Source organism: Aegilops tauschii, unplaced genomic scaffold (assembly GCF_002575655.3).
Source record: "Aegilops tauschii subsp. strangulata cultivar AL8/78 unplaced genomic scaffold, Aet v6.0 ptg001338l_obj, whole genome shotgun sequence".
Classification (NCBI taxonomy): domain Eukaryota; kingdom Viridiplantae; phylum Streptophyta; class Magnoliopsida; order Poales; family Poaceae; genus Aegilops; species Aegilops tauschii.
The window spans coordinates 1-13,244 of record NW_027333532.1 but is presented as its reverse complement, the minus strand read 5'-3'; the positions used below and the strand labels follow the sequence as shown (position 1 = coordinate 13,244).

The 13,244-nt window shown below is 35.9% G+C and overlaps 6 non-coding genes across 6 annotated transcripts; 4 read left to right on the top strand and 2 right to left on the bottom strand.

Annotated features, from left to right (window-relative positions):
- Positions 1–4,357: 4,357 nt before the first annotated feature.
- On the bottom strand, positions 4,358–4,445 carry TRNAS-GCU (transfer RNA serine (anticodon GCU)). Its single transcript has one exon. It is a non-coding gene; the product is annotated as a tRNA-Ser (tRNA).
- A 3,611-nt stretch (positions 4,446–8,056) lies between these two features.
- On the bottom strand, positions 8,057–8,144 carry TRNAS-UGA (transfer RNA serine (anticodon UGA)). Its single transcript has one exon. It is a non-coding gene; the product is annotated as a tRNA-Ser (tRNA).
- An 824-nt stretch (positions 8,145–8,968) lies between these two features.
- Positions 8,969–9,039, top strand: TRNAG-GCC (transfer RNA glycine (anticodon GCC)). Its single transcript has one exon. It is a non-coding gene; the product is annotated as a tRNA-Gly (tRNA).
- Positions 9,040–11,520: 2,481 nt separating this feature from the next.
- On the top strand, positions 11,521–11,592 carry TRNAT-GGU (transfer RNA threonine (anticodon GGU)). Its single transcript has one exon. It is a non-coding gene; the product is annotated as a tRNA-Thr (tRNA).
- Positions 11,593–12,099: 507 nt separating this feature from the next.
- On the top strand, positions 12,100–12,181 carry TRNAY-GUA (transfer RNA tyrosine (anticodon GUA)). Its single transcript has one exon. It is a non-coding gene; the product is annotated as a tRNA-Tyr (tRNA).
- A 359-nt stretch (positions 12,182–12,540) lies between these two features.
- Positions 12,541–12,614, top strand: TRNAD-GUC (transfer RNA aspartic acid (anticodon GUC)). Its single transcript has one exon. It is a non-coding gene; the product is annotated as a tRNA-Asp (tRNA).
- The last annotated feature ends 630 nt before the right edge of the window (positions 12,615–13,244 follow it).

The following is a 13,244-nucleotide window of genomic DNA, read 5'->3' as shown; positions in this document are numbered from 1 at the left end:
GTTTTTCTGAATACCCTTCGAATTTTTCCATTTGTATTTCTACTTGAATCAGAGAGAAGAAGCATTTCTCGGTTTATCGAATGATGATACATAGTGCAATATGGTCAGAACAGGGTGTTGCATTTTTAATACAAACCCTGGAAAGAAAGGGAGTCTAATCCACAGATCTTTTTCTGCTCCTTTTCTACCCAATTAGTTTATGTTTGTTCTAATTAAAAAAAAAGAACAGAACAAGTTTTTTATTTTTGCAGGCCAATCGCTCTTTTGACTTTGGAATACAGCCTCTTTATCAATATACTGCTTCTTTTACACATTCAATCCATAACATCCCTTATTCAATCCATAATCAAGAATAATTAGGATTTCTAAAAAAAAAAGAAAAAATAAAGGGTCCACTCATAGGAAAACCCAACCTTTCCCCGCATCCGGCACTAATCTATTTTTAACGTCTAATTAGAGCGGGGAATCATTCCAATTAGGAAGTTCAGCTCGTTGCTTTTTATTTTACCAGAATTGGAGCCAGGCTCTATCCATTTATTCATTAGACCCAGAAAATCGTAATTTTGGATTCCATTCAAAAAAGATTGATTTTATTACGACATGCTATTTTTTCCATTCATTACCTTTGAGGATCAGTCGTGGTCTTCTAGACTCTACCAAGAGTCTGGACGAATTTGTTGTTTCATCCAAATGTGTAAAAGATCATAGTCGCACTTAAAAGCCGAGTACTCTACCATTGAGTTAGCAACCCAGATAAAAAAAGGATCTTAGATACGATCGAAATCCAAAAATCAATGGAATTACACCGCGCGCTTCTGTCAAAACATTGAACTAGCAAGACATCAAAAGATTTTTTTATCGACCATGAAAAACACTCAAATGCCAAAACGAACAGGTCCGGTTAAATTCCACTAAAGTAAAGTTAAAAAAAGAGCGACCCTAATCACGATGGCCAAATTCTCCTTATTTTTAGCGATTTTTATTAAAAAAAAATATATATTATATTGTATGAGAATACATGCAAGAGGAACACCCTTATCATTTGAGCGAAGTGTAGGCGGAAAAATTGAATATGGAGTGAGGATAAAGAGACCCATCTATCTACAAATTCTATTTGTTCAATAGACCTTTGTCAATGGAAATACAATGGTAAGAAAACAAATTAGATAGAAAAAGTAAATAAAATAGGGGCTTATGTTGAATTGGCACGATATAATATAAATCCAAATAGGATTAAAAAAGAGGTAAATTGTGTCTAAATAATTAGACAACTAGGAATACTAATAATCTTCTCCTATCCTACTTTTTGATTCATTTAGTTCTTCAATTAACTCAAAGTTCTTTCTTTTTCTTTAAAGAATTCCGCCTTCCTTAAAATATCATAAACAGTTCTTGTTGGTTGAGCACCCTTTTCAAGGAAATAGAGAATAGCTGGAACATTTAAACAAGTTTGATTCTTTATCGGATCATAAAAACCTACTTTTTGAAGATCTCTTCCTTCTCTTCGAGATCGAACATCAATTGCAACGATTCGATAGACAGCTTATTGGGATAGATGTAGATAAACAACGCCCCCCCCTAGAAACGTATAGGAGGTTTTCTCCTCATACGGCTCGAGAAAATGATTCGAATTTCTGTCGATAATAATAGAAATTAGACTATGACGTGCATTAATTTCCTTACAGAAAAAACAAATTTCATTTATACTCATGACTCAAGTGGGCTAATTTTGCCTGACAAACTTCGAAGGCAAAATCCTTCCAAAATTTTTGAGTCGTCTTTAAACTCTTTTCTTTGTCTCATTTCGAACGAATTGACTTTTATTCCTTATTCTGATCCAACTCTGTTGTTGAGACAATTGAAAATTGTGTTTACTTGTTCTGGAATCCTTTATCTTTGATTTGTGAAATCCTTGGGTTTAGACATTACTTCGGGAATTCCTATTTTTTTCTTTCAAAAGAGTAGCAACATACCCTTTTTTCTTATTTCCTTCGATAAAGCATTTATCTCTTCTATAGAAATCTAATAAGAGGGATTGATTCTGATATACTTTTATTGGACTTTATTCTTATTTTAACCTTTCGATTTATTTCTATATTAAGGATAGACTGACAAAGTTGGCCTAATTTATTAGTTTTCACTAACCCTAGATTCTTTCCCTTGATAAAAAAAATTCTGTCCTCTCGAGCTCCATCGTGTACTATGTTACTTAAACCCAGCGCAAATTTGGTTCGGAACGAATAGAACAGGCTATGTCGAGCCAAGAGCATTTTCATTACTATGGAAAATGATGGATAGAAAAATCCACAATCGATCATGTCCTTCAAGTCGCACGTTGCTTTCTACCACATCGTTTTAAACGAAGTTTTACCATAACAAACATTCCTCTTTTCATTGCAAAGTGGTATAGAGAATTGATCCAATATGGATGGAATCATGAATAGTCATTGGTTTAGTTTTTTTATACTAATTAAAACTTGCTATCTATGGAGCAATATGGATAAAAGAAAGTAAGTATTTATCCGGGAAGCCTCCGCCAAGATCCAATTTATTTAAACCCATATTAAAATTCTATCATATGAATGAAACATAGTTTGAAAAAGACGACTAAACAAGTTTGCTTAAAACTTATTTATTCTTAAATTTCCACCCTCAACGGATGGCTCGAGATGATCAATCTTGAAGTGAGAAAAGAAGGATTGACTCTTCCTCAATAAATAAACTATCAACCTCCAAAAAAGTTTAATTAATTTAATTACTAGAATTAGAATTCTAGTAGTAATATATTTTTTCAGTACCAAAAACAATTAACTATAATAACTAAATAAACTATTCCAATGAAAAGATTGAAAGTTTTTGGTAGTTATAGAATTCTCGTACTTCTTCAACTCGAATACCAAAAGGAAGAAAAAAATATGACTAAGTGATTTTATTTTATAGTAGAGGCATATCCTGAATGTGCTTGATAGATCCCATTTTTTCATGAAAATAAAGATAGTCAATTTGACTGGACTTAAGACTTTATTATGTTTTCTGAGAAAGAATAAGATATCATTATTCTCTTTAATAAACTTTTGTCTCGTACGGAATACTATATGATTTCACCGTTTGTTTCATCAGAAACAATCTGGGACGGAAGGATTCGAACCTCCGAGTAACGGGACCAAAACCCGCTGCCTTACCACTTGGCCACGCCCCATTTCGGGTTTTATGCGACACTAATAAACACTAGTATGTTTATTTGTTATTCGTCAATACCATTTCAATTACATAAAAAAGGAGGGATATTCTCTTGCTAGTATTCTACACATGCGGATAATATAGAATCAAAAAAATGCATTGATCATTACATGGAATTCTATTAAGATATTATATGAAAGTCGAATTTATTCCACTCTCATTTGAGAGTGCAAATACAAGGAGGTATTTTGTGTTTGGGAAAGTCCGAAGAAAAAAGATTTTGAATCTGCCTTTTCCTTCTTTCCCTTAAAAAAATAACTCAAGAAAAATCCAATTATTTACTCTACAAGAATGAAATGCTTGTTATGCCTAATATACTTAGTTTAACCTGTATCTGTTTTAATTCTGTTCTTTATCCTACTAGTTTTTTCTTTGCCAAATTACCCGAAGCTTATGCTATTTTCAATCCAATCGTGGATATTATGCCTGTTATACCTCTATTCTTTTTTCTATTAGCCTTTGTTTGGCAAGCTGCTGTAAGTTTTCGATGAAATCTTTAGTACTCTGTATGCCAAATTGAATGATGTGTTCATTCCAAAAAAATTTAAAAATGGGTAAAAGCCGAGAAGTTTTATATTTTTATATTATGAACCTTCGATTCTAAAATTTAAATTCTTCTACATTGAATGGGTAGCTACAGCAATAAATTTGGATCAGCCTTTCTACTCCCCTGCACCTAGGTTGAGCAGGTACCTAAAGGTACCTACACAATACCTAACCACCTAACCCTATTTTTGCTATTGATAAGAGTGCTTATTATAAAAGAATTCTTGCAATTTTTTTCAAGAATTCTTTTTTGCATTTTTAGGTATAAAAAAAAAACCATCCTAGTGGATCCGTGTGGTAAGGAAAAACTGGTAATCTATTCCTTAAAAAAAAATCTTGGAGATTATGTAATGCTTACTCTCAAACTTTTTGTTTATACAGTAGTGATATTCTTTGTTTCACTCTTTATCTTTGGATTCTTATCTAATGACCCAGGACGGAATCCTGGACGCGAGGAGTAAAAATTCAGTTTTTTTTTTTTCTTATTGGATTTGTTTCGTACATTTATCTATGAGAAAATCCGGGGGTCAGAATTCTTTCCAATTCGAAAGTCCCAAATGATCCAAGGGAGCGGAAAGAGAGGGATTCGAACCCTCGGTACAAAAAAATTGTACAACGGATTAGCAATCCGCCGCTTTAGTCCACTCAGCCATCTCTCCACGTTCCAAAGCGAAAGGTTTCCGTGATATGATATAGGCAAGAAATAAGAAATAACGGTTGCAAAAAACCCCCTTTTTTTCTTTCAAAAGTCTATAAAAATTATATTGCCAATTCCATTTTAATTATATTCTTTTTTCTTAATGTTAATAAAAAAAGAAGAAAATTCTTGTTTTTTCTTTCTAAAAATCGATATTGGCCGAGAGACAATCAAATAGATTTTCTCTTTAGCGGGCATTTCCATATAGGACTTGTTATAATTATAATAAAACAAGCAGGTTATATAAAAAAAAACGCTTTTTTTGTCGATTATTTATCAAGAAAGCAAAAAGGGTTCTTATCAAATCCACCATAAAATTGGAAAGAAGCATAAAGTAAGTAGACCTGACTCCTTTAATGATGCCTCTATCCGCTATTCTGATATATAAATTCGATGTAGATGAAATTGTATAAGCGAATTTTTTTTATTTCCTTAGACTTAGACCGCGCAAGACAAGAATTTTTCGCTATTTACGATTTCATATTCTTGTTACTAGATGTTCTATAGGAATAAGAAGAAATCGCAACTCCTTTGCGCTACACATAAAATTGGATTTCGAAGGTCCATTTTTTTTTTCAGAATCCTCTATTTTAGTTCTTCCACCCATGCAATAGAGAGGGAATGGGAAAAGAAGGGTTACTTTTATTTTCATTTTTCCCTTAAAAGATAGACTTTGAAATAGGAGTCTTGGAATAATGCTGAATTCAAAGGTTTATTTCTTTCTATAGTATAAGAAAAACAATTTATTTCTATTTCTATAGTATAAGAAAAACAAATAGTATAAGAAAAACAAATCGAATCAAATTCATGGATTTACCACGACCTCGGTTGTGACTGTGACTCCATAGATAAAAATGGGAAATTTCTCTCTTCGAGACCATTGAAAAAGGGCATTGAACGACAAAGAAATCGTCCACAGATAATAAAACTATCATATGCCTTGGAAAGTGATATGAGGTGCTCGGAAATGGTTGAAGTAATTGAATAGGAGGATCACTATGACTATAGCCCTTGGTAGAATTCCTAAAGAAGAAAATGATCTATTTGATACTATGGATGACTGGTTACGAAGGGACCGTTTCGTTTTTGTAGGATGGTCTGGCCTATTGCTCTTTCCTTGTGCTTATTTCGCTTTAGGGGGTTGGTTTACAGGGACAACTTTTGTAACTTCTTGGTATACCCATGGATTGGCTAGTTCCTATTTGGAAGGTTGTAATTTCTTAACCGCAGCAGTTTCTACCCCTGCCAATAGTTTAGCACACTCTTTGTTGCTACTATGGGGGCCCGAAGCACAAGGAGATTTTACTCGTTGGTGTCAATTAGGCGGTCTATGGACTTTTGTAGCTCTCCACGGGGCTTTTGCACTAATAGGTTTCATGTTACGCCAATTTGAACTTGCTCGGTCTGTTCAATTGCGGCCTTATAATGCAATCTCATTCTCTGGTCCAATTGCTGTTTTTGTTTCTGTATTCCTTATTTATCCACTGGGGCAATCTGGTTGGTTCTTTGCGCCGAGTTTTGGCGTAGCAGCGATATTTCGATTCATCCTTTTCTTCCAAGGATTTCATAATTGGACGTTGAACCCATTTCATATGATGGGAGTTGCCGGAGTATTAGGTGCGGCTCTGCTATGCGCTATTCATGGAGCGACCGTAGAAAACACTCTATTTGAGGACGGTGATGGTGCAAATACCTTCCGTGCTTTTAACCCAACTCAAGCTGAAGAAACTTATTCCATGGTCACTGCTAACCGCTTTTGGTCCCAAATCTTTGGTGTTGCTTTTTCCAATAAACGTTGGTTACATTTCTTTATGCTATTTGTACCCGTCACCGGTTTATGGATGAGTGCTATTGGCGTAGTTGGCTTGGCTCTGAACTTACGTGCCTATGACTTTGTTTCCCAGGAAATCCGTGCAGCGGAAGATCCTGAATTTGAGACTTTCTACACCAAAAATATTCTTTTAAACGAGGGTATTCGTGCGTGGATGGCAGCTCAGGATCAGCCTCATGAAAATCTTATATTCCCTGAGGAGGTTCTACCACGTGGAAACGCTCTTTAATGGAACTTTCGTTTTAGCTGGTCGTGACCAAGAAACCACCGGCTTTGCTTGGTGGGCTGGGAATGCCAGACTTATCAATTTGTCCGGTAAACTGCTTGGAGCTCATGTAGCCCATGCCGGATTAATCGTATTCTGGGCCGGAGCAATGAACCTATTTGAAGTGGCCCATTTCGTACCAGAAAAGCCCATGTATGAACAAGGGTTGATTTTACTTCCACACTTAGCTACTCTAGGTTGGGGAGTAGGGCCAGGGGGGGAAGTTCTAGATACTTTTCCGTACTTTGTATCTGGCGTACTTCACCTAATTTCCTCCGCAGTCTTAGGCTTCGGTGGCATTTATCACGCGCTTCTGGGACCCGAGACTCTTGAGGAATCTTTTCCATTCTTTGGTTATGTCTGGAAAGATAGAAATAAAATGACTACAATTTTGGGTATTCACTTAATTTTGTTAGGTCTAGGTGCTTTTCTTCTAGTACTCAAGGCTCTTTATTTTGGCGGTGTATATGATACCTGGGCCCCTGGGGGGGGAGATGTAAGAAAAATTACCAATTTGACCCTTAGCCCCAGTGTTATATTTGGTTATTTACTAAAATCTCCTTTTGGTGGAGAAGGGTGGATTGTTAGTGTAGATGATTTAGAAGATATAATTGGTGGGCATGTATGGTTGGGTTTTATTTGTGTATTTGGCGGAATTTGGCATATTTTAACCAAACCCTTCGCATGGGCTCGCCGTGCATTTGTATGGTCTGGAGAAGCTTACTTGTCTTATAGTTTAGCTGCTTTATCTGTCTTTGGTTTTATCGCTTGTTGTTTTGTATGGTTCAATAATACAGCTTATCCGAGTGAGTTTTATGGACCCACCGGGCCAGAAGCTTCTCAAGCTCAAGCATTTACTTTTCTAGTTAGAGACCAGCGTCTTGGAGCTAATGTGGGATCCGCTCAAGGACCCACAGGTTTAGGTAAATATCTAATGCGTTCCCCAACTGGGGAGGTTATCTTTGGAGGGGAAACTATGCGTTTTTGGGACCTTCGTGCTCCATGGTTAGAACCTCTAAGGGGCCCCAACGGTTTGGACTTGAGTAGGTTGAAAAAAGACATACAACCTTGGCAAGAACGACGCTCAGCAGAATATATGACCCACGCTCCTTTAGGCTCTTTAAATTCCGTGGGTGGCGTAGCTACCGAGATCAATGCAGTTAATTATGTCTCTCCTAGAAGTTGGTTATCAACTTCTCATTTTGTTCTAGGATTCTTCTTTTTTGTGGGCCATTTATGGCATGCAGGAAGAGCCCGAGCTGCTGCAGCAGGTTTTGAAAAGGGAATCGATCGTGATTTGGAACCTGTTCTTTACATGAACCCTCTTAACTAAGATTTTCTTATTTATACCTGTTCTACTTTTTTTCTGTTCTGGCTCGGTTATTCCATCTAGCCGAGCCATTCATTCCTTTTTATGAAAGAAAGATAAGGGACAGAAAAAAAAAAATGAAAGAAACAAACGTATTCAATAAGCAAAAGGAGAGAGAGGGATTCGAACCCTCGATAGTTCCTAGAACTATACCGGTTTTCAAGACCGGAGCTATCAACCACTCAGCCATCTCTCCACAGCCTAATCCTTATTTTACTCCTACAAATAGAACATAGCCATATAAAAAATAAAAAGATTTATTAGCCTCTAGAAAGATATCAGATACAAGTTCCTTTTCGATATATCTCTGTATACTGTATACACGGATACAGGATCCGCTATACCCGCTTGTGAAATAAAGAGTAAATAATCTCTTCTCACCCCCATATCCAAATAAAAAAGCGGTTTAAGTAATAAATTTGAATTAAAGAGAAGAATCAATGGATTCATGATTAAACCCCTCCTACTTCTTGTATTTTTTTACAATTTTGGTTTAAGTGAGGGATCAAATATGTAGTCAACTTTATTTGATGGTAGCTTGGAGGATTAGAAATATGACTATTGCTTTCCAATTAGCTGTTTTTGCATTAATTGCGACTTCCTCAGTCTTAGTAATTAGTGTACCCCTTGTATTTGCTTCTCCTGATGGTTGGTCAAATAATAAAAATGTTGTATTTTCCGGTACATCGTTATGGATTGGACTAGTCTTTCTCGTAGCTATTCTGAATTCTCTCATTTCTTAAATTAAATTTGGTTAATATTTATTAACCCCATAAAAAAGAAATAATAAAGGCCATTTCTTCTAAAAAATTAGAATAGTGAGACGTATTAAAACGCAATTTGCGTTCCGAATTGCTAGCTCTTCTCTTTCAGTATTATGAAATTCCATTCCCATTAGAATATTCATTCACAGATAATAAAAAAAGGAAAACTCTAATATAATAGAAAATGAAATGAAACGGTCGACCCAGACATAGAAGGTCGACCCAGGCGGATATACGCTATAAAATATATACCGTAGCGAGCGTAGTTCAATGGTAAAATATCTCCTTGCCAAGGAGAAGATACGGGTTCGATTCCCGCCGCTCGCCCGCTTAATTTATCAAAGTACTATGATAAAAAGTTTAGTCTAGTTAACTGTTTAACTACTTATATTAAATTAAGTATTAATTAGGTGTTAGTCTAGTGCCGTATCCCTTACTATCTTACCCTTCCTTTGCATCCCACTCAAAAAAAGAGGGCGCTCCGGAGGCAGAAATAGAACTCGCCAACAGAGCTCCAAAAATTGGGTATTAACTGAGACAAACAACGGGCAAACTTTTTTTAAAGGGAAGAGAGAGGTAGACTGTCCCTTTCGTTTCATTTTTATTTTCTGCAGGGTAGGGAGAAGCCTTGCGCCTTCTTTTTTTGAAGGCAAGTGACTTCGCAAACTGCTCAATTTTGCCCTCTAGGGCCGGGAACTAATGAATAAAAAAGGGTTGGATACGCCCCTCTACCATATCTAGAGAAATAGAATAGTCCTTTTATACAGACTGCTAAGTGCGGAGACGGGAATCGAACCCGTGACCTCAAGGTTATGAGCCTCGTGAGCTACCAAACTGCTCTACTCCGCTCTGGAGTACCAGAAACTGGTGGACAAAAAAGGCTTGAATACAAGCCTCTAACATGTCTAGACAAAGAGAATACTCCTTTTATACAGAATGGAGCGGGTAGCGGGAATCGAACCCGCATCGTTAGCTTGGAAGGCTAGGGGTTATAGTCGACGTTGGTTGATTATTTTTAACGTCTCTAATTCAAAACCGAACATGAAATTTTGATTTCATTCGGCTCCTTTATGGATATTCTCACCACTTAACATCTATGTCAGCTTTTCTATTTGAATGGAACCAAAGCTCTCCGCTTTCTAGATGATCCTTATAGAGTAGGAGATAGAAATTCTATCTAAATCCATCTAATCTACTTACTTCGTTCCCTAATTTCATTCAAGAGATCCTGAGGAAAAGAATTGGGTTTCCACCGAGCTTAAACAATATGCGGATGGTTCTAGTAAACCAAAACTATCGTTTTTTAGCTATTTGGCTTCCTTATTCCTTATTTTAAGAAGATTTAGTTACGATTGGAAATCAACTTTTTTGTATCTTCATCCATAGATCCTTTACTCATATTTTCAAAATTGGAATACTTAATCCAATGCAAAATTATGCTTCGCGACTCTGTACTCATAATCCTATTTTTATTTTGGATGCAATTTAAATTAGTCTTTGGATACAAATCGCCAGAATGTATATTCTTCCTCAATATGCTATTGAGAGGAAAAGGATTTAATCCTTTATAAGAACTAAAGTTTTCATCGGAATATAAAAATAAAAAACTTAAGGATGCCTTAAGTATATCATTTCAAATTCAGTTATTATATAGAACGAATCACACTTTTACCACTAAACTATACCCGCTACATTGTAGATTATGGTATAAATGGTACCCTTTGTCAAGGATAGCCATTTGACAAGAAGGCTAATTCCCCCTTATTGAATCAGATGGAGAAGGTTCATGACACTGAGCCGTTGGTACTTCTACTTCGATCGCTCGCCTTTACTTTAGGATTTAGATAGCCCCTCTGGTCTGTAAAAAAAATCTTTTCTTACCATGCTAATAGCGCCTGAACCAAATGTATTTATTTTGATTAGGATCCTATTCTACGGTTACGACTACAATAATAATTATTTACTTTGCAAGGACGTAAGTGTGTCAGACTGCTAAATTGTTTTATTATTCCTACAATATAAACTAGGGGATATAGGGGGTAACACTGTCCCTATAAATTCCTTTTTCCTTTTCTTTTTTGTCCAGAATTGAACAAAAAAGAAATTATGGAAGATGTTTTCTTCCCCCATTAAGTCCGAGCCATAGAGTAAGAGTGAGATGAGTTTTCCAAATTCATCATAGACTTTCCCTATGGCTTGATAGAAGTAAGCAGCAAAGAGTCGTAACTTAAAGAAAAAAACGGACAGGGCCGACAGATTTACCTGATGTAAAGAAGATCCTAAAAGTCTCTGATTAGTCGACTCTCTCCATTTAACACTTTCCTCTCTCTCCTTTTTTCCACTGACTCAATTCTAGTTTATTAGATTCTTGTTTAAAAGAATGAAAAAAGTTCAATAGAACTAAGAACACATAAAAAATAGCATAGAGGATCAAGGCCATTACCAAAAGTTCCTCCCAAGGATCCTATATCCTATTGGGTATCTGTTCCCCGCCTTTTCCCGCTAGGATCGGAAATCTTATATTTTCCATATCCATATACCGTTGAATCCTTGGGGTTCCAGAATCCGCCTATTTTACTAGTCTTCGGAAACGGAAAACCCTGAACCAAGAAGAGTTGGATATGTTATGTAGGGTATGTTTTTTTTTTATTAATTTTATTTTGAGCTCTCAAGATATCGATATATACATATACAATCTCTACATAATGTCTCTCTCTCTATCTCTATATATTATATATATAATATGTACATTATGCAGTAGACCCATAATGGGAAATCCAAGTGGCTAATTTTTGAATTAAATAAAAAGCCCTTTTAACTCAGTGGTAGAGTAATGCCATGGTAAGGCATAAGTCATCGGTTCAAATCCGATAAAGGGCTTTTTAAATTAGTGGTAGAGTAATCTCGTGCTAAGACGTAAGTCGTTGGTTCGAATCTGATAGAGTACTTTTCTACTAAATTGATTCACTTTTGTTCTTTGTTTTTGAAACTTTCTCTATATTTTTAGAGAATTTTATGACTTAGTGCGGGATGGATGCATTTTTGGTCTGAACACTAAATGAAGCACGGAGAATTAATCTATAACGATCAACTAAAAAAAATCCTAGATGAAAACATAACAGAAAAGTTGGAAAAACTCTTTGCTTTGGATCTATTTATACTTTTCGAGTATATTGACAATTCCAAAAAACTGCTCATACTATGATTATAGTATAATCACGAGCGGTTGTATATGGCCCTATCGTCTAGTGATGCCCCTATCGTCTAGTGGTTCAGGACATCTCTCTTTCAAGGAGGCAGCGGGGATTCGACTTCCCCTGGGGGTAGGGAGTATTATGAAAGGAGGTTAATCATAGATTAGCAAAAACCCTAGAATAAATTCTTCCTGGGTCGATGCCCGAGTGGTTAATGGGGACGGACTGTAAATTCGTTGACAATGTCTACGCTGGTTCAAATCCAGCTCGGCCCAAACCAAAAATCTAGGGCTTCGTGAGTATGAACTAAATCCTTTTGTTTTTCTTCCATAAAATAAAATGTCTGATCTATAGAAATAAAAGATAAAGAAAAAAGGGAAATTTTTTTTTTCTAATCCATATCTCTCTCATTCCTTTCTTACAAACAAAAGAGTTTTTCTTATTGAAGGCTGGATTATTATCCATTTTTAGTGATAAAAAATCACGACATACTAGTTATGTCACTCTCACTATACCCACGTATAATATAATATGTGGGTATGTAGTATATGATTCGTCTATTTCTTAGAGTACGAAAGACGAATCGAATCTTCTTATGGTTCTATTTAAGAATGGGTATGCCATACACCCCGCGGGGATTGTAGTTCAATTGGTCAGAGCACCGCCCTGTCAAGGCGGAAGCTGCGGGTTCGAGCCCCGTCAGTCCCGAACTAGGGTTCAATGAATGGAGAAATTGATATTTCCTTTTTCCATGAAAAAAAGGGGCAGGGAGCAAGATCAAATACCCACAGGGCACCCTTACTTCACTTTTTTATTTTGCATCCCTCATTAAAGAGGGAGGGAAGGCATATAGGAATTTTTTTTCACTACTCCCGATCGATAAAGATAAAGAAAGACACACATACGATATGTGGATTAGTAGAATTTAGGATATTATATTACTCTATCTTTCTTTATGATGATACCATCCTCATCTTAATTTCCTATTCCACTCTTATGGAATAGAGTACCGGTATTTTACCGGAATCCATACATAAATCGTATTCCCTTTTTATTTCAGACCTCTTTTCCCCATCTCACTTCTACTGCTTATTTGGATGTCTATGTGACCCATAGAAAGTTGGTCATATAATACATACATAATTGTATGTATAACTATAAGAAAAAGGAAGGGAAATTGTATAAGATTAAGAAAGTAGAAGATTAAGAAAGCTCGTGGGTTAGAGATATAGAAAAGAAAAAGTAGAAAAGGATTAAAAAAGAGGGAATTCCTAATCCAATCAAAAAACCCATTTTGGTCTTAGTGTGGATAGAGGATCTTCCTATGTTATACTATAT